The 23,767-nt window shown below is 34.3% G+C and overlaps 1 protein-coding gene and 1 long non-coding RNA gene across 5 annotated transcripts in view; one reads left to right on the top strand and one right to left on the bottom strand.

Moving 5' to 3' along the window:
- The window catches only part of LOC108397066 (uncharacterized), a 513,643-nt gene extending 499,725 nt beyond the window's left edge, over positions 1–13,918 (bottom strand). For all 3 annotated transcript variants that reach the window (XR_012123547.1, XR_005053738.2, XR_012123548.1), the window contains exons 1-2: positions 13,812–13,918; positions 11,619–11,706 (exon numbers count right to left, since the gene is read on the bottom strand). This is a non-coding gene — a long non-coding RNA (uncharacterized lncRNA). The remainder of the gene's footprint in view (positions 1–11,618; positions 11,707–13,811) is intronic.
- The window catches only part of SPAG16 (sperm associated antigen 16), a 981,678-nt gene that overhangs the window by 754,980 nt on the left and 202,931 nt on the right, over positions 1–23,767 (top strand). The gene's annotated exons all lie outside the window — the stretch shown is intronic.

The raw sequence follows: 23,767 nt of genomic DNA, 5'->3' as shown, positions 1-23,767 counted from the left end.
TACATATAGTAATTATATTATAAAATTTATAATCACTGTTGTGAGAGCTAAAACATAAAGACACTGATTCTTCAACTTTGGAGTGCCTCACTTAGCCTGCCTTAAAGAAAAATGGATGTTTTTGTACCTCATAAAGCCAGATCATGGGGAACACAGTAAGAATTATGACAAAGGAAGTCTTTTGTCAAAAATAAACTGCTTATGAAAGTAATTATATTTGCTTTCCAGTTTGTGTTCAAGTATTTATAGTATTACTAAATATTAGTATTATGGTCTATTGAGTATTGTTAATACTTCTTCTAGTGTCAAATTAACAATATAATGAAGTTCCACAATAATTAATAAAAACCATGAGCTTCTTCCTATAAGCAGAAATGTCATGTCTTAATAGTAATTTCTTAATTATAGAGAAATGTTCAAGATAAATTTCAAGTGAAAAAAGCAGTATATAGATATGTGTTGTGTATATATACATACTGAAGTATATATATTTAAGTATTAAGTATGTATACTTGCATGTGAACACATAGAGAAGAAGAAACAGAAAACATAGATGGCTATCTTTTCTAAATTTCTGATAATGGTCATGTATAATTTTTATTACACACAAAAATCTTTTTAAAAAACTGCTATTCAATCTAATATAATTAGATCTAATTAGGATATTGGAATAAAAAGTTCTTGTTTGAATCTTTTTTAGATAGAAGGTGTTTGATTTCTGTAAACACTGTGGTATATTTTTATAACGAACTAATCTAGAAAATTGGAATGTAGGAGTTTTGTGGTTGCTATATTGTTTACTTTGTAATGTAATGAAAGTGAGGGTAATCAATGTAGAAAACTGCATATATAAAATTGAAAACAGATGCTAATACACAGGTGGTTGAACAAAAATAATATGGCCCTGGTTCAGCACTCTAGTGCTAAAGGAACATCTGGATGAGTGTGTTTTATCCCAAAGCTAAACCTGCTAATAAAATAACATCAAGAAATTTCTTGAGTGAATGGAATTGAGTCCAAAAATGAATTTCAAAGTGATCTTGAAGTCCACATTGCTTTAGAATGCCTATAAAGTACTGAGACTGATTCAGATAAGCCATGTATAAAAATGTGTTGCTAATAAATAGTTTTAAAGATATGTCACATGTGCACATAGAACTAAGTTTGTTTCATAGGACACACAGATTTTTCTTAAATATTAAAGTTAGTATTTCTAATTCCTAATGCCTAATATCTGAAGTTAAAAATTCTTAGGCAAATATTCTGATGATTTTTATTAAAAGAAACATTTCCTGGAAATGTATTCTTCTAAAGTCTTTCTTTTAGAAGTGCTGTTTATTATATGTAATATGCAAATAAAAGCACAGCTGTGTCTGTTATGCAGTGGAATGCTTATACATTTTTCATTTGATTTATGAACATTTCTTTTTCAAATTGACCTACTACTACGATTAAATGGACTTAATCTTCCACGAAAACAAAATAATATGTGTCCAAGGCAACAAGACTTTACAGCTATGAATTATGAATAATGAAAATATTTCCAAGCTCCAATCATTTACTTACCCACGGAACAGTAAAATAAAAGTTAAATGCATAGGGAAAAAAAATCATCTAGTCCCTAAGAACATACTGTAATAGTGTATGGTCTTCACCATTTGCAAAATTAGAACAGATAGATATGTGCTCAAGAAGAACCCACTCTCTGGTGATGTTTTATAGCCTGCATTGTTTCCATTAAGTTTTGTGCCACCAGTTTGTATAATTATCTTTCTTATTTGGCTATATATTGAGAGTGTATGAAATGGCAATATGTCAGGAATAATTAAGCTCATAACTACTGAAACTCCAGTGGATAAACTGCCTCTTTTATTGAAGCAACTCATTACCTCTAGACCTGTCAATACCACTTAGCAAAGACCATCTGTCTGTTGCCACCTCTCTTCCCAAAGGAGCAATTCCTCCTCCACAGAGAACTACTCCATGAAGTCAAAACACCTTCCTCCATGAAATGGCCTTTCTTGTCTTTACTTCTTTCTGTTCCTTTGAACCTGGGTTGTTTATTATGGAACAAGCAGACATGGCACTAGATAACATAGAGGTAAAATAAAATACATCTGCTAGACAGTGTCCCTCAACAGAATAGATATATTATAACTGACTGTAGAAAACTTTTCATGGACAAGAACTATCACAGAACATTTACCTGTACTCGTGATTTTGTGTTTATCAGCATTAATAAGCCAGCTGTTATTTGTCAACCATATAAAACTAGTATATTTCAATTTCAAGTTAATTTGAAATCATAAGGAACATTATGACTGAAAAAAAAAATGGTTTCATGTGCCTAGAATTTAACAGCTCGTATTTGTTAGTATTTTTCAGGAAAGTACAGAATTCGTATTAGAATAGTTCAGATACTCCTAGGCTATTGCAGGTTAGCAATTATTCAGGCAGAGACTGTCAATCTTATGTAAATTTCCATAGACAAATAGTATGGGGGACTATAAAACTATACAGATAACATTCTGCAACCTTAACCCCTATTTCATGATGAACTAATGTCAGTTTTACTAAAAATGAGGACATTGAGTATACAAGCACCAGAGACTGTAGTACCTGCATTGCCTACAGTTGGAGAGTGATTCACAGGGACATTAGGAATTTACCCAGCAGTCTCTTCTCAAGTTTGTATGTTTTATGTACATATTGAGGGAAGAATGAAGCAGGCTTGATATTTCTACATATTTCATAGTATTTAGGATATTTGTCCAAAGCACATTAGGAGCCTTTTGTTCTAATACTCTTTTCTCATATGATGCCCTAATGGTTTGCAGTGAGTTAAGTAATGGCTACAATATCTCATTGTGAAAGGACAGTCACCTATAAAAACTATCTGCAACTCAAAATTAGTATATAGTTCTGTTATAATCCCTGGAATAGCATTCAGGGTTCATGTATTCCTAAGATATGTTTCAATAAGCTGTAAATAGATTATAATGTCCTTCCAATTTAATTACCAAAAACTTTTTGTAAGAAGTCAGCATTCATCCTTTTTCTAAGTGACAAGTTAATGCAATAAGGATAAGGTAGCATCAGAAACCAGCATGCACCACAGTAACATAGAATAATCACAATCTTATGGAAAAGAATGCCTGTATACTCAGAGCTGGGCTAACCAACTACTTATACTATAATAAGGTACAAACTGTGAAGGTCCCTGCAGTTTGGGCTCTGATTATGGTTCCTGAGTTAGATGTTTATATATATATATATATATATATATATATATATATATAAAGAATTTCTGGAATCATTAATAACTCAGGCTGCATGGGAAAGTTCTAACATTGTAGTAGTGTAAAATGACCTTTGACCTTTGCCTAGTCTAAATTCAAGCCAAACCTGTCTGGGGCCAGTTTTGGCCTTGAATGGATTTCATTTAGGAATTTGTATTCTCTCTCAGTTGAGGTCATCCCTGATTGGTTTAGTTACTGATTTTATTAAAGGTAAAGTATTCTGTATTATCCAAATTAATGACAACTTCTGCTCTTTTTACTTACTTAGCATTGTTATGTTTTCCAATGAAACTTTGAAATAATTTTACCAATGATATAAATATTGTTTTGAAAGGCATTAAATTAGCAATAGTCAGAATGTAGGTTCATAGAGAACATCCTGGGAAGAGGAAAAGTAATAAAAGTGAGCAGGTGTAGCAAAGGAATATCTAAAATGAGAAATGTGAATCTGTGTTTTAAATGTGTATACTGATAACACATCTCTCTCCATCGTACTAAGCTAATAGAAGCATGTCTACTGATGATGGTATAATGAGCAAAGAGAAGGGAGGTCATAATTCTCAGCTAAAGGGAATGGTACAAAATAATGGCCTCTGATTTGATATGACAGAAAATATAATGTCCTTTTCTCTATCAAGATGATCCCAAGGAAGGTTTTAACATAACTTCCTCTTTTGTAGGCAGCCTTTTTTTTCATTTACTCACTCAGGTGGCTAACAATACTGACATGGGGGCACAGTGAAGAAACATAATGGAGGAGCATGGAAAGCTGCTCCATTCATGGACCTTCTGTACAAAGGCCCAAGAATTGCTAGAATGTGGCTTTTCAAAAAGCATTAAATTCATATTTTTTTCATTTTTTCTTCCTCTACTTTTACTTCCTTCTTTATACATTGAGGACTGAATTTTATAAACAAAAAGTCGTATAATTCTCTGCTAGTCACTTACATAAGATGTAAGATTGTATATTTCAATCGAGGCAAATATCCACACCAAAAAAGAAAATTATGGACAAGTATACCTGATGAACATAGATGTAAAAATACTCAATAAAATATTAGCAAACCGAATTCAAAAATAGATCAAGAGGATCATATACCATGATCAAGTGGGATTCATCTCAGGAGTGCAAGGATGGTACAACATTCGAAAATCCATCAACACCCACCACATCAACAATAAGAAGGACAAAAATCCCATGATCATCTCCATAGACACTGAAAAAACAATCAACAAAATTCAACATCCATTCATGATAAAAACTCTCAACAAAATGGGTATAGAGGGCAAGTACCTCAACATAATAAAGGCCATATATGACAAACCCATAGCCAACATCGTACTTAACAGCGAGAAACTGAAAGCTTTTCCTCTAAGATCAGGAACAAGACAGGGATGTCCACTCTCCCCACTGTTATTCAACATAGTACTGGAGGTCTTAGCCATGGCAATCAGACAAAACAAAGAAATACAAGGCATCCAGATTGGCAAGGAAGAAGTTAAACTGTCCCTGTTTGCAGATAACATGATATTGTACATAAAAAACCCTGAAGACTCCACTCCAAAACTACCAGAACTAATATCGTAATTCAACAAAGTTGCAGGATACAAAATTAATACACAGAAATCTGTTGCTTTCCTATACACTAATGATAGCAGAAAGAGAAATCAGGAAAACAATTCCATTCACAACTGCATCAAAAATAATAAAATACCAAGGAATACACCTAACCAAGAAGTGAAAGACAGGTATACCCTGAAAACTACAAGACACTCTTAAGATAAATTAAAGAGGTCCCTAACAAATAGAAACTCATCCCATGCTCTTGGCTAGGAAGAATTAATATTGTCAAAATGGCCATGCTGTCTAAAGCAATCTGCAGATTCAATGCAATCTCTATCAAAATACCAACAGCAATCTTCAATGAACTGGAACAAATAGTTTTAAAATTCATATGGAACCACAAAAGACCCTGAATAAACAAAGGAATACTGAGAAGGAAGAATAAAGCAGGGGGGATCTCGCTTCCCAACTTCAAGCTCTACTACAAAGCCACAGTAACCAAGACAATTTGGTGCTGGCACAAGAACAGAGCCGCAGACCAGTGAAACAGAATAGAGAGTCCAGATATTAACCCAAACATGTATGGTCAATTAATATACGATAAAGGAGCCTTGGATATACAATGGTGAAATGACAGCCTCTTCAACAGCTGGTGTTGGCAAAACTGGACAGCTACATGTAAGAGAATGAAACTGAATCATTGTCTAACACCATACACAAAAGTAAATTTGAAATGGATCAAAGACCTGAATGTAAGTCATGAAACCATAAAACTCTTAGAAAAAAACATAGGCAAAAATCTCTTCTACATAAACATGAGTGACTTCTTCATGAACATTTCTCCCTGGGCAAAGGAAACAAAAGCAAAAAATGAACAAGTGGGACTACATCAAGCTGAAAAGCTTCTGTACAGCAAAGGACACCATCAATAGAACAAAAAGGTATCCTACAGTATGGGAGAATGTATTCATAAATGACATATCAGATAAGGGGTTGACATCCAATTATATACAGAGCTCACACACCTCAATAAACAAAAAACAAATAAGCTAATTAAAAAATGAGCAGAGGAGCCGAACAGACACTTCTCCAAAGAAGAAATTCAGATGGCCAACAGACACATGAAAAGATGCCCCACATCGCTAATCATCAGAGAAATGCAAATTAAAACCACAATGAGATACCACCTCACACCAGTAAGGATCGCCACCATCCACAAGACAAACAACAACAAATGTTTTAAGGTTGTGGAGAAAGGGGAACCCTCCTACACTGCTGGTTGGAATATAAATTAGTTCAACCATTGTGGAAAGCAGTATGGTGGTTCCTCAAAAAACTCAAAGTAGAAATACCATTTGACCCAGGAATTCCACTACTAGGAATTTATGCTAAGAATGCAGCAGCCCAGTTTGTAAAAGACATATGCACCCCTATGTTTATCACAGCACTATTTACAATAGCCAAGAAATGGAAGCAACCTAAGCGTCCATCAGTAGAGGAATGGGTAAAGAAGAGGTGGTACATATACACAATGGAATATTATTCAGCCATAAGAAGAAAACAAATCCTACCATTTGCAACAACATGGATGAAGCTAGAGGGTATTATGCTCAGTGAAAAAGGCCAGGTGGAAAAAGACAAGTACCAAATGATTTCCCTCATCTCTATAGTATAAGAACAAAGAAAAAAACTGAAGGGACCAAACAGCAGCAGACACACAGAACCCAAGAATGGACTAAAAGTTACCAAAAGGAAATGGACTGGGGAGAATGGGTGGGAAGGGAGGGATAAGGGGAAAAAAAGGTGGGGGGGGCATTACTATTAGCTGACATAATGTTGGGGGATGGGCACAGGGAGGGCTGTACAACACAGAGAAGACAGTAGTGATTCTATAGCATCTTACTATGCTGATGGACAGTGACTGTAATGGGGTTTGTGGGGGGGACTTGGTGATGGGGGAAGTCTAGTAAGCATAATGTTCCTCATGTAATTGTAGATTAATGTTACCAAATATATATATATATATATATATATATATATATATATATATATATATAAACAATAGGAAATGCCTAAAGATGATTCTGATCTAGTCAAGATTATGATTGAAAGCTTCTCCACCTGCCATTTTCTTGCCTCACATTGACTTGAAGTACATTTTTAGGTGGCCCCTAAAAACACAACTGCTGGCTATTAAATGCCACCAGCCACCAACATGCATGTGCTCCCCATGCACACACAAAGTCATTGGGAACAGGAAATGCAACAATGATTTAAAGCCCTATGTTATCTAAAAAGTTTCATGGTCTTTAACCTTCTATATATTTTCCACTAGATTGATCATGGAGTAAAATGAACTGACAGTTTATCACTTTCTCTTTCTCCTTTATACCTTTTGCAGAAAGTGAAAAAAAGTATGGTAAAAGAAGGAGGAAAAATAAAACTGAAGATATATTTTACACTAGATAATGAGCTCTGTAGTTATCAGGAACTTACTCATTTTATTATTCTTGTGTTTTTGAGACTATAGATAATCAGTTTCTTCATTTTAAAAGTAAATATACAGATGCGTTGGGTAATACACTGATATTCACAAATATGGTCTAAGACTTTACAGAAAGTGCAATCTAAAATAGATGTTAGTAATTAAAAGATAGACTGATATGTTACATTATACAACCAAGACTAAAATATAGGAAGACTTTCTTGTAATTCTTTCTTCTGTTCAGTGTATGTGCTATACAACATAACAGACATGTGCATTAGCTATATGTATTTCATAAGGATGAAAAAGACAAAGGTTAGTTTATTCCAAAAACCAGTGTTTTTTACTTTCAGTCTTTTCACAGCTGCTGCATAATTGTGTAAGCTGTAAGGATACAAATTTACAAGACATATAAATATGAATTTGATGTATTGGGACCAAGACTGTATCAAGTGCTCCAGTAGGTTCTGTGATTTTCATACTTGCTTCCCATTTTAGCTGCTTTAAGTAACTGATCTCCTTACAAGGTGCCAGAAACATGTTATATTGTATATACCTGTCAGATCCATTGCTCAGAGCCTTTCTAAACTTCCATACAAAAATTTTGAATAAATGAATACAATATACACTTTAAAAATTAAAGTTTTATTACTGTGACTGTTGGTTATATATTTCCTATCCCCAAATTATCAGGAATCCACAAGGAATCATAGCAATGAATTATCTAGCAGATAGTAAATATTCAAATACTAGTTGAAGAAATAAATTACTCTAATGTTTGGGTATGTTCCTGAGTTAGCAACTTCGTGGTGATCTGCAGTTTCACTGTTCTTCCTTTTTTAAAAACATTCCCTTATGTTTCTATATGGTCCATCACTGTTTGAATTGCTGCCTGTTTCTCTGTTTGAAAATCTAACATCTACTACATGTTGTTCAATTATGGTTATCTAAGCTCAGGCTTAACCATAAGCAGATCCATTTCTGTCTATATGTTGCAGAAATTTTCTTCTTGAGATTACCCTATTATCAGAAAGAAATTCACTCAGGGACAAATAGTAGAGTACCTGGTGAAAGAAGTATAAACAAATTGAAGTTATTTTTGTTCTGTAATAAGAATACTGGGCAAATAGTTACAGGTGTTGGTGTAGAGGCTGCGTGATGTCAGGGCAGGCACCTCTGCTAGTCTCTTGGCCTTTCTCTCTTGGCTGAAGGGTGGCTGCTATAGCTCTAGACTTGTTCAAGTTGGAAGGAGAGGAGGGCGAAAGGGAGCGATGAGTCGGTTATTTCCCTTCAATAAAGAAAGCAAAATCTCTTCCAGAAAAACCCTAACAGACTTCTGTCTATACCTCATTGACTTGAACCCTGTTACACAGCAACCCACTGCTGAAACAGAGGCAGAGAAAAGGGTGGAGGCGATAGGTTTGCCCTTCACTTCCCTCATTTTAGCTCAGAAAGATATCCTGGCTGTTCCCTTCATCCATACAGTCAGAGCTTAGTCAGCTTTCAAAGCTTAATTTTTTTTTTACTCTCAGAAACAGAGCCTTCTTGTTTCCTAAATGCTTTTATGAAACCTAAACGTTTCAATGACCTTCCATGGATAGAAGACCTGCTCTGCGATTATAAACAATCTTAAGCCACTTAATAAGTGCGTTTCTTTAAACATTTCAGGGTTTTGACATAAAAGCTGCTACAGTATCCCAAGATAGCTTAGGTACATTCCTATTCCAAGTGTGCTGTTTACTATATATTTATTTATAGTACAAATCCTTGAAGCTTACTTGTGATTTCTTTACTTATTTCACCATGGGCCAGTAATGAAAAATGGACATATTAGCATGAGACGGCCAGCCACTCATCACATAAAATAAACAGGATAGTATTTTGATATTTTGCTCTCAACTTTCATACATGGTAAACAGCTTTCTTTCTCTGTTTCTTTTATATATGATGATAATACATGTGATTCTTGGTATATCATTTAAATAAAATTTTGTCATAATCACCTGATATTAAAAGCCACCAAGGCTTATGTATGTCACATAAATGTACTGGTAGTTGAGACCCTTACGAGTTTTACTGGTAATGATAACAACCACTCATCCCAACACAGTGTCTCCGTAATTGCTGACCTTCACTAGTTTGCTGTTAACAGGATTTGGAGAGCTGGGCTAACCCATAACAGATTAATGTTTAGACTCAATTCTTTTGCCTTACCTAACAGCAAAAATGTAAGCATTTCTTTTTCATCCCATAATGCTCTCAAGAACTGCAGTACATGATAAGGCCAACGATTGGCTTAATATTACCTGCATATTTCTTAAGGGTGAATCTGTAACCAGTTTCAGAGCCAAAAACAAAAGGGCATAATTTGATAAAAATCTTATTGCCTGATAGCTCGCAGACATCTGTCAGCAGTTTTGGTTTCTTTTAAAGGGCAGCACATGGCTGACTGATCTCATAGTAGGATTTATAAGTATAATTATCACCATATAATTCAACAAATCACTTTTATCACTGAAAACCTAAAGCTTTCAGATTTTTACTCTTTAGTTGTTGAGTTCTTAGGGAGATAGGCTTCTATAAAATGAATTTTGATCCCAATAGATGAAATTTAAGTAATTTAATAACAAATAGAAATAATGATTTCAAGTCTTTAAACATTTAGGTTTTGTTTGGTATTTCAGATACTGCTACAGACATAAAAATGGCATCTGGACCTTTTAGTATCACATTGCTTATCAGCATCAATAATTAGTTGTGCTTATTAACATGAAAAAAATTAACATGCGTAGCTGATTGACTATTAAGGTAGATTTGCACACAAATAAAACTGACTTACAGAGGCTGAACAAAGCTTCAAATAGGGCTCCTTTTAGAGCAGCACTGTTTTCTAAGCGCATTCCCTTATAATCCAGCATGTACAGACATTTCAAGAAAATAACCGAGCTTGAGTCTACCTCTCTCATAAGGTTATTATATGCATAAAAAGAGACATTTTATGTAAATTAGTGAGTACAATTCCTGCCACATAATATGCACCTGATAACTTATGGTTATTGCAGAGAAGCTTATTTCTTAGTTACTGGGTAGAAGTACTTTGCTTTTGAAATAAGAATACTAATTTGGAGCAAAATAAGAAAAAGAACAAAACTTACTAGCACAAATGCATATACCTGTATTAAAGGTTCCTCAATTAATTGCTATCTGATCTAAAAGGAGTTTACAGAATGGTGATAAGATGACTGAAATGGGAAGATAGCAGAACTAGAGACATTACAAAGATGTATTTCCTTAAATATTAAACAGATACATAGAGAGTGCATATTTTATTTCAAAAAATGGGGGACTGTACATGAACTGGAGAAGTTTGAGTTTTCACGGAGCAGGCAAAACTTGCAGAATGGAGGAACACCAAGTTAGCAGAGGCCTGACCAAGTGTGCCTATGTAGTCCAGGACTAAGAGGCAGAAAGCTGAATGGGACAGCTGTGGAGTTAAATGGAGAGCAGAGGGTCCTGACCATTATATTTAGAGTAGCCCCGAAATATATAGACAACACGATCATCCATTTATCCTTTCAGCCTATTTATTCCTTCATATCGATTTCATCCTGTAATTATTTTCTATTTCTATTTACTTAATTTATCATCTTTCTCCCCAACTATATTATAAGTTCTATTAAGGGAGAGTCCTTGTCTATTTTCTTCAACATCCTATTCAAATATTAAGACATACCTAGCACTATACGAGGCATGGAATAAAAAAGCCAATGTTCAAAAAATGAAAATTGAATTAATAAGTTAATAAATATGAGCTGAAGATTAAAGGATTAATTCTTTTAACAGGTTTTATTGGGAAATATGTGGAATGACAGTATCAGGTATTAATCAAAGAATTCCGTGACACCCTCACCCCACCACATTGTCTTTTACCATAGAATTGGGCTCCCTGAGTTCTCACCTGCCGTAAGGAGTCATCATGGCTCATAATGGAGCCAGAGTGTGACACATCTTACCTTTCAAATTTAAATCCATGGTTCAAGTATAAGAAGGAAAGACTTGTGAGAATCTAATCATTTGGGGGGTTTCTCTCCTCCAAGCTAAATAAAGAATCTATGGGCTTGGGAATAAAGACACTGTAAGCCAGCGTACAGAAGTTACTAGGGATTGAGACCAATAGGGAGTGGTGATGATGAGGAAATGACTAACTAGACTGGCACAAATTATATGGCCAGAGAATTAAATGATTTTCAGATCAATCAGTAGATCTTACCATGGAGGAGTAACAGTGGCCAAGAACCAGTTTCCCCTTCCTCTCATTGCAATAACATTACATAAGTGCTCCAGAACATATGTGCCACCTGAAAAAGAAATGAAGGATGGAAGGAATGAATTCTAAATTGGCCTAGTGTACTAAGAATTGTCAAAATGGAGCTGGCCCTTATGGGAAGGGAAAGAGCTCTATTCAGAAATGTATACAATAAGCAAATAGGTTCAATAGAAGAGACAAGTGCAAGCTTTTCAAAGTTTATTCTTGATGTTTCTCAAAATTTACTATGATGGGACACTATATAGGCACAAAGTAGTTATACCTTAAATAAGAATGCATGTATGGATACACCCCCACAGATACACAAAGTTCCAGTATATTTCTGTTTTAATCAGTAAGAATTTTCTGTTGTTTTAATTACCACTCTGTTATTCCTTGGTCTTGACTACACTGCTTAGCAGGTGAGAGGTACTATGTTGCAACTTATCCATCAGTATTTCACACTGGCATGTTGGTGTTACAGATCACTCCACAATGGTGAAATAGAATCTTGGCAACCCAATTTTACCATTTGTTCTGATTATGAATCCAAAGCACTTCTCCATCCACCCATCATTCACTCAACAATTATTTCTCACTTTTAAAAGGAAGCAAGAACTTTTCCTGAATTTATCGACAATTTAAGTAATATCTCCTTGGCCAGATAGGAATTATATACCTCCCCTAGCTCCAAGAGAAACTAAGAAAGAGATTCTTGCATCTCTATAGCAGAAGGCTGCAAGGAAGAGGGTTAGGAATTGTCATGTAAACAACGTCTACCATAAAAATTAATGAGAAGAACCTTAGGTTAAAACAAATCTGCCTAACCAAATCTTAGCTGACTAGTTCTTTGAGATTACTCATGATTCCATATCTTTTGGCTTCCCCATTTTCTTGCTGGACAGAGAAAAAAATATAAGGAGAAAAATAAAAATGAGGAGACTGATACAATTTCTAAACTTTTGTGCAAAGTGCAAAGTCATACTCTGAGCTATTTCCTCTATCCCCGGACCCACTCTCTTTTATTACTAAAGTGCATTTTTCTCTAAGAGACTTTCAAATTGGAGAGATCTTTAAAATATATGAATTTGAAAGGTGTGGCTCATTCCAGCAACTCTGTCCAGAACCATAAGAAGCCCAAGTCATGAGGAAATGAGTAGTGCACATTGTCTGCTCACCACCTCTACCAGATCACCCCCTTCTTTCATGTCTCCACCTCTCCCTGAGTATCTGCTTCTCACAGCTCAATCTCTGACTTGACCATGTGAAATTAGTTGACTAAGGCTGTAGAATGAAAGTCTGCAATTGGAGACACTGTCCATGAATCATTGATTAGATATGCCATTGAGTATATTTGAAAGTATAATGAGGATCTATATGGAGACTTATTCTTGTCCCAGTCTTTCAAAGACATTGTGTATGACACATGTTTGTAAGTCATGTACTGTGTACCAAGCATGTGTCCCTGAAATTAGTCTTTGTTTAGGCACAACCATAATGTAACATCTGAAAATAAAGTATAGATGGAGTTACTTTAATTATCTCTGATTCTTCAAATAATAAATTAAAACATCTGAAGTTCCGTATTTTAGAATGAAAGGTGCTTATTAAACTAGATATCTGGATTTCTTTATTTCAAAAACTGAACATTCTTCAGTACCTAATCCACGTAGAATACTTTTTCATATTCATAAGGATGCTTTCTTTACAAATGTAATTACTCAGTCTTCAAACGCAAGATAGCTCTAATTCTAAGTCTCTCCTTAGCCTTATATTTTTCTGCTATGGTCTTGAATACTAATTTTTGAAATATTGAACTCCTATTAGTCAACACAGCTCAAATGTGAAAAATCTGTTAACACAATTAATCCTACACTTCTTAAATAATACATCTATCCTTGTAACTTGTCTTTTAGTCATATAAGTCATCAACTAATTTCATGATAATCACTCATTGATTCCTCCCCTCTCTCTCTATTTCATTTATAGCAAGTTTTGAAAGTGTCTATGTTATTTAGGAAAAATGAGTAGTAGTCTACACTTACCAACATCGTGACCAGGAAAGAGCTCAAATCTTTACACAAAAATCATGGCTTTTTCTCTTTTAGTCATATGAATTTTCACTTTCAAATCTAACAAGTAAATTCATATAATTACCTTGTATTGCTTAGATCTGTGCAGCACTTCTCACAATGACTCTGAAACTTCAAGCTTTTAGCTGGCATGTGACAGACGCAGTCCTATTCTGCTTGTTAGATTAACATTAGAAAGCAGAATTTGCATTTGGCCACCAGGCCTTTACTCATCAAATCAGCAAACAGAACTGATGTGGAATAATAATGGAAGAGCTGGCTTTTGGAACAGAAGACTAAAAGGGATTTTTATAAAACATGCAGTTCACGTTTTATGAAAAAATCACAAAAGCCATTAAATACTGAATGTATCTTATTTTTCATGTCGGCTAAGGTTATCATTGTCTTTTATAGGACATTCATGATTTTCATGCTACAAGTAATGTTGTTTAAAAATTTTTGATAACCGTTTTAAATGCCAGTCATGTAAACAGCATTCCTCGTCTTTAGATAAAATCCTATACTCTACCTGTATATTTTGCACATTTTAATATGTGGGCTTGAATTGGAGAATTTTTTAAGACTGCTGTGAAATGTGATCCTAGAAGACTTGCACAAAAATAACAAATGCTAAATATGATTTTTATGTATTAAATGCATAAACACCTTTTTTACATTTATTTCCATGATATTTTGATAGAGTGATTGAAAGTACTCCAAGGAAGAAAGAGGTTTTTAAGACTTTCTTATCAAAAATCAACTTAATTATATAGTTAACCCCTTTCCATGTTAATTTATATAACTACTTGAAGTGTCTGTGTGCTTCTCTATCAAAACCTAAGGTAACATAGTTTATCCTTTGAATTATCAAAACTACCAACAATCCCCTTTAAAAATTAGTTAATACCACTTAGAATATTCACAAATTTGGATTTTATAGTTGGAAATAAATAGAATGATTAGGAATTTTAATTGAGTGGACCAGTCTTCAAAATGATCATCCTATCTTGAAGTTATCTTTTATTTCCCTGTTTTCCATTATATTTTTCTACCTTGATTCATGCATGTAGATATGTTGCCGGCCAAGTTGAGTTTGTTCTCCTCAGTTCTTGTGCCTGAACAAAGAATTGAAAGGCAGAGACACAATAGCAAAGCAGGGCAAAAAGTTTTAATTCAATACATCCCAAAGGAGGAATGGGCCTAAGTCAAGGTAGACAAAGGCATTGATCTGTTAGGAGAGAGGCCTTTATATTACATCTGGCTAGGAGGCTCCTCTTTGATTGACAAGGTGGGGTCATTTGATGGACAGGTCTCATCCATATAGCTATCCCTCTCAGGGCACATGTTCTTTCCCATGATGAGCTGTGGTGTGGGCAGGTCTTAGTTTTGTTGGACTGAGCCCACATTGGGGTCTGGTGGGACGAATTTGGCCTGTTTCCAATAGGCAAAGAAGTTATCTCCCTGCAATGCCTTTGTTGTTTGTTGTTTTCATGGAGGACCTTCTTCCTGGGCAGAGTTTGGGCAGTTTTTTTCTTGAACCTTATCTTCCCCTTCCCCAGCTGCTCATATCTGCCTTTCTGCCTAACAGATATATGCAGCCAGATACCAGTCAATAAGTATTCATACTACAGGTTCACTGGAATTTTCTCCAGGTCTTTCCTATGTGTCTGTCTCAATCTAGAAACTCTCTAGCATTCCTCTTGGCCTCCTAGGTGGATAACAAAGATTAGAAAGGAATATGAGTGGGACCTTTGCAGACTTCCTCTCTTCTTCACTTGCTAGATTGCTTTTTTTCCTTTAGACTTTATCTAGGAGAAATGGTTTGAAATTTTTAGAGCAGTGTGCATCATTTTTTTACCCTCATATACGCCTCAAACTTTTGAAAAATAATATACATTCTCCCCCAAAGTTAATATCTAAAACTGTTTCATAAAAGTAATTACAAAGTATGTTATAACCAGCATGTTGTATATTGTATTTGTGCTATACATATATTTTTTTCCAAAATCCTGTAGCTACAGATTTAAATTACTCAATATATGGTAAATGGTAAAAAGCCAGTCCTTAATATCAAACTAATCAACCGAATCAGGCTTACTTCATTATCAATTCAAATAAAAATGTTGACATATCTTGAAATGGCTATCTCTTCTGAAATCTCAATAGGATTATAAAGCAGTAAAACAGAATGATGGATGATAGATGATAAATAAATAGAGAGATAATAGGTAGGAAAGAAATTGTCTACCATAAGCATGGGATCTTACCCTGAAATTTTGGTTTGATGGAAAAAAAGGCATAGCCAACTTCAATCTCTCACCAAAGCCCTTTCTGCATCCCCAGTAAGACCCTTCCATCAGCACCCAGGCATTTTCTAACTGTCCCTTGGTTTGGTACAGTTGACAGAGAAGTAATATAGTTCTCTTAAGCAAAGTAGGAAAAAGATCATTGCAAAAAGGGAAGTTGTAAAGGAAAAGCTGGGATGCCGTGAAGCAGAATGGTGTGAACAAGTTTAAGGAGTTTGTGTAGAAGTTAAAGTTCTAGAAATTTATCATCACAGAGCTATGTGCCCATGTACCCATAGGAAATACTTTCTGACTCCCAAGGTTACATGTGTACGGATTTTGAAGACCATTGCTTAAAGTAACTCCCAACCAGCATTATTGAGATAGAATTGGCATTCAACATGGTATAAATTTAAGGTCTTAAAGTGCTTTTAATTTGCAGAGTCCTTTTAATATGCAGAGCTTTAATTCCAATAAGTTCTTATTCAGGTAGCCTAAATGAATACTTGGATTTGACTTGAAGAAAACAGGACTCTAGTAAAAGAATAAATTGGTGAGGAAGAAACAAATACCACTCTAAGAGAAACTAAGGTGAAGGATTCATCCACAGAGGTTGAGTCTCTTGAAGGCATGGAAGTCTGTTCCTTTCTAAGCCGGCATTTATGAAAACCTGGACAAGAAATAGAGGCTCCAAGAAACCAAGCAAGTCTACCTTCCCATTGACGGTGTTCGTGTTGGTGACAAATTCACAAAATATTAGGGAAGGCTAGTAAATGACTGATGTAGAATGGAGTCATTTTCTCCTTCACAGCTTACTTTCTTGAATGTTTCTTTTTCATAATGCTTTAAGAAAATAATGCCTATGTGAAATAATTAATAAAAATAATGTTGTTTGCTACTGAACTTTACAACCTGGCAGAGAACTCTATTTTCTATTTTTTAAGGATAAATAGAGATCTGTTTCTTCTATTAAAGTTTGGGCCTGCCATCCTCATGGGCAAAAATCAAGGAGAAAATAATATTTTGCTTGCATAGTTTATGTACCTGCATTTAGCCATATTTTTGTATTATATTCTACCAAACCCTGTTTTATTTTTTCTTTGTCATGTATGATAGCTTGATCTTTTAATTTTATTTAGTGGCATTGTACAATTCAAAATGTTATATATTTATTTAATATATTTATATCTTTATATATATTTTTTTCTTTTCCAAAGAAACAATTATAATATTTTGTGTCATTTAGGATGATTTAAGGTTTTTTTTTCATGTAGTATTTGTTCTCTCTAAAAAGAACCCATGGGTAAGCTAAGTACTCCGCCAAATTATACCTACATAAGATTGTTGCTCTGTTGTTGTAATGCACTGTTAAAAGTAAATGATGAAACTGCAATAAGCTTCTGTTTTACATCAACTTTCTCTAGAAGAGCTTGGCACCTTGAGGCAAGGATTCTTATGCAAGGGAGTGCCCTGAGGAGAAATTTGTGATGTAATGAGGGAAGCAGGATAGGGAAGCCAATGGTACAGAAGTAGGTACAGAAGCCAAGCACTAGCCTGAGGTTTCAGCTCAAGTCTAGCATCAGCCTGACCCGTAGGGAGCTCTAGAAAGTGATTAACACTGTAGTGTTGCCCTACCTTGAGAGAAAAGGAGCCAAGCTTTGTACTCCTACATTAGTCAGTTATTGGCTGCAGGGGTGCACATGGGGGTAGAAAGTGAAATTTCTCAAACATTTCCAGGTAAGATGACTTCTAGCAAAGGGTAATTTTTTCCTATGAACAGTTAACAACCAGTATTCTCAGCAGAGGGGGATGGATTCTGTACTGTCTAGAGAATGGGGACCTGGCTGAAGCCCCACCAGCCTCTACTACAGCTGCTAAGCCAGTCAAATATGTGAAGAATTAATGTCATTAAAATGTTAAGATCTTTAATTAAAATTTATTAACATTCAACCCAAAATAAGATCTTTCATGGGTGTCCATGTGTGTGCTTGTGCGTGTGTGTGTTTGTAAGAGAAAGACAGAGACAGAGAATGAGATACAGACTAGAAGAGAGAGAATGTTAATTTGATACAGCTCAGAGCTCTACTGCCAAGCTTTTAGACAGTGGTTCAGTTAAGCAAAAGTCCTCTGGCAGTAATATAGGTTTGTGTGATTTATTTGCTGTGTAACCTTGGGTCATGACTTAACTTTTCTGAATCCATTTCATCGTCTCTGGAATTGCAGTCATAATACCTACCTGTGCATTATGTGTAGAAGGTTGCTGGTCAGCAGGAGATACTCAGTAAATAGTGGCTCTCTTATTCTATATAAAGCAGGGTATTATATTGTTCTCCATTTCATGACCTCAGACACTTACTTTGAAGACAAAAAAATAAGCCAAGGGGGAGAGTAAAGCTGTGAAAGTGCAAGTGTCTCCTGTACTGGAGACGTATGCTCATCACTGAGCGTCAGGTGTGCACAAGGAATCTTACCATTTGGCTTTATGTTTTCATTTGAAATGATGAAGTTCTCAAACACTACTGAGGTGAATAAGGAAATGTGCCTTTCAAGCACACCATTGCATCAACAAAACTGGTTGGCATTATATAGAGATTTCTAAAGAGAATTACTCTTTATATAATACTCAGATTTTACATCCAGCAAACAGTAAACACAACTTGGAAAGGCAAGATATTTAAGACAGTTGCTACCATATTCCAAAGCAATGCATTATTATATAACCCACAGGCATGACTAGATGACTGACCTTCGTGGGGCTTTCTGTTTTTCTACTGGTCACCACTAGATGGGGAAAAGATATGAAAATTCACTTCAGACTTGTTTAAAAATAAAAGTAATGACATGGATCTCTGAAACTGCTCAGGCAAATCCATCCACCTGGCTCATCAATTGTCACAAAGAATATACACTAATCTGCATAGGAATAAAATTTACAGATTATTATTTACTTGATCACCTCCCTCATTCAGAGATACTGTACTCTTCTTAATTTACAAACTGTTACATGAAGCTTTGGATATCTGATGTGTGAAACTGTAGGTAGATTGGAGGCAGGAAAATAAGATATAATAAAAGTACTGACAATAAACCTACACATTTTCAAATTGATGTCTCACAGCCCCAGAGCAAAATTCTGGAAATTTGTGGATATTTCACTAATAAAAAATACATCTATATACATTATAACTTCAGATCTTTATAACAATCCAGAGTTTGCTAATCAAATAAATATTCTCATTTTATATGTGAAGAATGACCCAGAATGTTTTTGACTTTTACAGAGTCACAATACTGGATTTCAGATGCATATGTAGATCACCTAGGCTGCATGCTTATCATATTGCTAAAGGGAGACCTTTGTTTTTTGTTTTTTTTTTTCATAACTCAGAAAGCCTTGCTTTGGAATCCATTTGCTAAAGGGAAAATTTATGCATTTTAACTACCAGGACTAGAATACAGACCATACTTTTAGTCAATACATATTTATTTTCACAGCATCTGTTTGTGATGGCCACTGTACCAGACAGTAGGGATTCAGTGACGAATAAAACAAACATGTCCTTTATAAAGCTTATAGCTTGTGGTTTAATGTGGCAGGCAGACACAATGCAAGTAAATACAAAAATAATTGTAGCGAATTCTGAATGCCACGAAATAAAAGAACAAAGAATGGAAGAGAGTAACTCGCCCCCAGGATTCTGTCTTGTCCCAGTGTCTAAACGATGTGCTGGTGCCATTACTGAAGTGAAGAAGACTGGAGAAATGTAGAGACGGATTCAGGAGAGAAATCAGCCGTTCATGTTTATACTTGGTGATGTTGAGATCTTAGGATAACCAAATGAAGATTCAGGTAGGAAAGTAGCTCTGTATGTCCGAATTCTGAAGGAGAATTTCAAGCTACCGTTATGAACTGAAGTTACCAACCTTAGGATTTTATTTAAAGTCAAGTAAATAAATAGTATCTTCTAAGATAGCACAAATGCCCAGGATTGAGTCTGACACACGCCAGTGCCTACTGGTTTTTCTACTATGTCGAATTGCTTTCCTATAACATTTTTCAAAATAAATGTAAAACGTTACTAGGGCCAGAATCATTGTTGTTTCATGATAATGAACTTTTGGGATAAGAATGAAAGATTTTTACTATGTTTTCCTGATTTTAACCTTGTATTGCAGTCTGTGCTCAGAGAAAGTGGAGGTATAGAATGGAGAGAAGAAACCCTATCAGAAGAGACAGAAATCAACAGGCCACTACAGTCTTTCCCCTTTGCCCTTCGGGCTCCTCCGCCCTTTTCTCCTTGTGAGACTATGGCATCTTATGATCTCTAGCACCAGGACTTAAGCCTGGAAGTATTTGACATATTGATGCCATGTTTTTTCTATATCCTGATGAGCTTTGTTATGGCTTAGTTATCACTTAACGAGTAGGATAACAAAGAAAACCACCCCAAGGTAGTGCACACAAGCTCTATTCCCAGGTGACTATTTAATAAATAGAGAGAAGTATCATTACCTAATTCAAAATGATAAGGTGGTAAAATATCACTTAGCAGAATATTTTCTTGATACCAGATGAAGTCATACTACACACCAGGAAAAATGCCAAAAATATTCAGAAATCGGATAGAAACGGTTTGGAAAAGAAAGATGAAAAGTCAAAAATAATCTATGCGTCCATTACATTGTTGGATGTTGAATAAAAACAAAATGCATCATATCCAAACTAGGTATATTCCTTAACTTAATTAGACTTAATACTTAAGGATCAAAACCAGAACACTAATTGAGGGTTGAGCTAATAATGTAGGAAAGAGCTGAAGGACAGTATAATGCAGTGAATCGTACAGCACAACATAATCCATCAAAACCACAGACCTACAATATCCTTCCTTTGTATTAGATTGAAAAGATTACTTGAAGATATGCTTATAAGGACAAGTGATGAGAAATCTAAGTGAAAACTACCTGATACTAGCTTCATATGATGATTTATAAATTTAACAGTCACAAATAACAATAGTTAAGGGTGCAAATGGCCCTGGGATGTACAGTTAACAGAAAACAGGTATACCTGTCAATATGAAGCTTCAGATAAAATTAGGACAATTAACCTGACAGCATTCCACTGAATTGCTGAGCACAAATAAATGTTACAATAATGATATAGGTCAGAATTTGACTTACAATATTATTTAGCTTTCTGACACAGCATATTTAATCATTATTCAATCATGACTAAAGTCAATGAATAAATCTTAACATGTAATTTATATAGGCAAAATGGAAAAATCCTTACTAAATTTATATTAATATTTTGACATTATTATTATTTTAAAATGCTGCTAGCCCTGTTTAGAAATTACAGAATGTCTGAATCAATAAAATTCAACTTAAAATAAAACATCATGTCTAGTATGGGTGAATGTAGTAATCACAATGTTTTTCATGTGAAACTTTCATAAGAGTGTATATAAATGATACCTTAATAAAAAATAAAAATAAAAATAAAGCATCATGTCTTGGGGTCATTCTATAATATGAATGAACTAAATAGTTAATCCCCATAGTAAATAATCCCTAATCTCCTTTTTACTGAAAAAATTAAAAAATCATTTTGTAATTATGAATAAATAGCAATGGCATTATTAATAAAGTTGTTCTAGGTATTCCATATAACCTAGTTAACAAAACTTTTTTTGGATTTCTATGTTATTCATGCTGTTTCTGTTATTTAACTTTAGTACTTTTTATTGGCATTCATATGACAGCTGTGTGAGGTAGTATCAGTTTATGGAACAATCATGTTTTTGTTTTTCTTCTGTTGATTCAACCAATTAATTGATAAAGTGTTTATGAAAATATTGAAGACCATCATTTAAAAAAAATCAATCATATACATTATGAAATTGGCATATCAATTCATTTTTCACTTCTTTTGTCAAAAAGAGATGATATTTCACATTTCTTATTGAATTTTACCTGGCCATTGTTTGAAAATGGCCCAAGGTTTTCATATTCTATGATCACATGTGAATATGATGTGTAATCTGATAAAACTGCACTTTTAATATGGTAGCAGAATTGACCTATTATTTAATCATTTAAAATGTAGAACATAAGCCAATTACATAAATGAAAAATTAGAACAATATACTAACCAAAAATTCTTAAAAGCATGAATCAATTTCTAATAACTTTTATAATTTTTAAATATGAAATATTTGTAGTTTTGCTTTAAATCATAAGTGAAACAAAAATTTTAAAAGTTATATATTTCTTTATATATCTTTGAAAAATCAAAAAATATAAATTTATGAAACTATAATCTTATGAAAATATAACACTGGGAGGGGGGTATTGAGAAAGCAGAATAAATTCTAATATTTCTAAAACATATACAGAACATGGATCCACAGTCAATATTATCTCATTCCGAATGCCTGTCCATTTCTCAACCAGTCCTTTAGCATTTTTTTTCAATATTTATTGTGATAAAATAAGTAGGTCATAAAATTTACCACTTTAATCATTTTTAAGTATCCAGTTTGGTGATATTAAGTACTATTAAATACTTTTGTGCCACAATCACCACCATCCATCTGCAGAACTTTTTTCACATTGCAAAACTAAAACTCAATACTGAATAAACAGTAACTCCCTGTTCCTCTCCCCACCGACCCCCAACTCCTGGAAACCACATTCTACTTTGTGTCTCTATGATTTTTGACTATTCTAGGTATCTCACATAATTGGAATCATATAGAATTTGTCTTTTTGTGATTGGTTTATTTCACTTAGCATAATACCCGTATTCCTTATTCCATGTTGCAGCATACATCAGAATTTCCTTCATTTTTTAAGGCTGAATAATATTCCATTGTATACATATACCATATTTTGCTTATCCATTCATCTTTCAAAGGACATTTGGATTGTTTCCACATTTTAGTTACTGTGAATAATGCTGCTGTTAATATGGGTGTACAAATATCTCTTTGAGACCCTGCTTTCAATTCTTTTGGGTTTATACTCAGAAGTGAAATTGCTGGAATCTTTTGTATGTAGATATACAATTTTTCAGACACCATTTGTTAAAAAGACTGTCCTTTTCCTATCTAATAGTCTTGGCACCCTTGTTAAAAATTATTTGACCATATATGAAATAATTTTTTGGCTCTGTATTCTATTCCATTGATCTGTATATCTGTCCTTATGCCATTGCCACAGCTTGATTACTGCAACTTGTAGTAAGTTTTGAAATCCAGAGGTCTCCAACTTTGTCCTTTTTCAAGGTTGTTTTGGCTATCTTGGGTTCCTTGAGATTCCATAAGAATTTTACGATTGATTATTATATTTCTGTAAAAAACATCATGGGATTTTTATAGGAATTCATTGAATCTGTAGATTGCTTTCAGCAATATGGATATTGTACCAATATTAAGTCTCCAAATCCCTGAACATGCGATGTCTTTGCTCTCCTTAATTTCTTTCAGAATACTTTGTAGTTTTCATTATGCATATTTTTCACCTCCTTGATTAATTCCTGAGTATTTTATTCATTTTGAAACTACTGTAAATGGAGTTATTTTCTTAATTTCCTTTTTGTATTATTGTTAGTATATAGAAATGCAACTGATTTTTGTGTTGACATTGTATCCTGCTACTCTGTTGAATTGTTTATTGGTTCTAACAGCTTTCTGTGGACTCTTTTGGGTTTTCTACATATAAGATCATACATATGTGAATAGTGATAATT

This window comes from Manis javanica, chromosome 12, assembly GCF_040802235.1.
Source record: "Manis javanica isolate MJ-LG chromosome 12, MJ_LKY, whole genome shotgun sequence".
NCBI classification, from domain to species: domain Eukaryota; kingdom Metazoa; phylum Chordata; class Mammalia; order Pholidota; family Manidae; genus Manis; species Manis javanica.
The sequence above is the reverse complement of the archived record's forward strand: the minus strand, read 5'-3'. Positions and strand labels throughout refer to the sequence as shown.